Below are 1,656 nucleotides of genomic sequence, written 5' to 3'. Positions count from 1 at the left end.
AATAAATAAATTATAGAAAAAATTTCATCAACACAATTAAAAAAAATCAATAAATTATAAAAAAAATAAAAATTATAGAACATGTTTATTGCTATAATATAAAATTACAGAACATGTTTGTTTAATAATTAGTACATTACTATTATTATATGTTTTTCAAGCATTCAATCAAATGTATTTTTAGATGATGGTGAAAATTCATAAATTGAATAGTATAAACTATCTTTCTAAACTATCTTTAGAAAGATAGAAATTAAATCTTATAAGATTAATTAATATCAAACAACAAAAATGCCGTACATATAATCAATGATAATTAGCATAACTTGAAAACTGCCATGTATTCTCCTTTTTTTTTTCCAGAGATACAAGTAACAATCACAAAGGATGGAAAACAAAGAAGTTAATCAAGTCAGAAACATTAATCCTAAAATTTGAAGCAAATGCCTCTGGACTAAGTGGCTGCAATTGCACCAAGAATTAATCGAGAAAGAAACACAAGTGGATTCAGAGGCTTCTTCACATCCTCTACCTTTGGACCAAGCTGTATAACAAATACAAGAAAACATTATTAAAATAAAGGAGATGAAGAAATTAGGTATTACCTTGAGGGGAGAGTCTCCACAAAATGGTTTCACACCAATCACAGAGCAACCCATGATCAAACCATGCCTCCGCACACCACGGTACCACTTTGGACCTATCCTTTTAAGCTTGACGTCTTTGAAGCCAGCATTTTTAAACCATTCAATGTAGTCTTCCTCCTTTGGGACCAATAATGCATGCTGGTAAGATTGAAAATTATCACGTCTGGGCAATTGTTGGCAAGATTTTCATCAACAAAATTTCAAAAACAGCAACAAATAATAAACAAAAACCCAATCAAAACCATAACTGAAATCAACAAGGCAACACTGTACTAACAGCAGCTCTCAAAGGATAAACACAATCAAAAACACCATTACCAATAGCACAACATACTGAACAGAGCCAGGAATCAAGAACAATCATCAACAAAATTAAAAAATAGCAACAAATAATCACCCTAGACCTGAAATCAATATATTTATCCAAAAAAAAAAAAATCAAACACAGCATACTTAGAAATTAAAAAAGGCAGCTGCAGAGTACCAAATTCATTTTAACCAATAATTTCAACAACACAAAATCAATGATTATATTTTCATTCACATTCAAAAATCAGTCTCACTAAACAGAGCATGAAAGGAAGAGCTGAAAAAACATGTAAGCAGTGACACTAACCTTTGATGGAGAGCAGGACGACGAAGAGACGATGGTGAGCGGCGAAACAAACCACAGACGATGAGCCACACGACAGCGAGCAGCTTGAATCCTCAAACAGAGAAGCCACGGGAGATAGGGACAACGTGCCGAGCTAGAAGAGGATGGGTTCGGTATAGGGCGAAGGAGGAAGGAGTGGAGGCGCCGACAACCACGGACGGCAGCGGCAAAACCGTTGAAGAAGCTAGGGTTTTGATTTGGGTAATTTTTGAACGGGCTATTCTTAGTGAGTGAGGTGAATCATGAAGGATGGGGTGGTGGGGGAAGGAGTGGGTGGGTAACGCGTTGGGACTTGGGAGGGTTTCTTCTTTTTTTTTTTTTTAACCCAAACCAAAAATGACGCCTTTTTTAAGA

General features: G+C 35.2%; 1 long non-coding RNA gene across 1 annotated transcript in view; it reads right to left on the bottom strand.

Annotated features, from left to right (window-relative positions):
* The window catches only part of LOC110266709, a 3,383-nt gene continuing 2,077 nt past the window's right edge, over window positions 351-1,656 (bottom strand). Inside the window, exons 2-3 of the long non-coding RNA XR_002354207.1 lie at window positions 606-785; window positions 351-544 (exon numbers count right to left, since the gene is read on the bottom strand). This is a non-coding gene — a long non-coding RNA (uncharacterized LOC110266709). The remainder of the gene's footprint in view (window positions 545-605; window positions 786-1,656) is intronic.

Source organism: Arachis ipaensis, chromosome B09 (assembly GCF_000816755.2).
Source record: "Arachis ipaensis cultivar K30076 chromosome B09, Araip1.1, whole genome shotgun sequence".
In the NCBI taxonomy this organism is placed as follows: Eukaryota; Viridiplantae; Streptophyta; class Magnoliopsida; order Fabales; family Fabaceae; genus Arachis; species Arachis ipaensis.
Note: the sequence above shows the minus strand (reverse complement) of the source record. Positions and strands in the feature narration are given on the sequence as shown.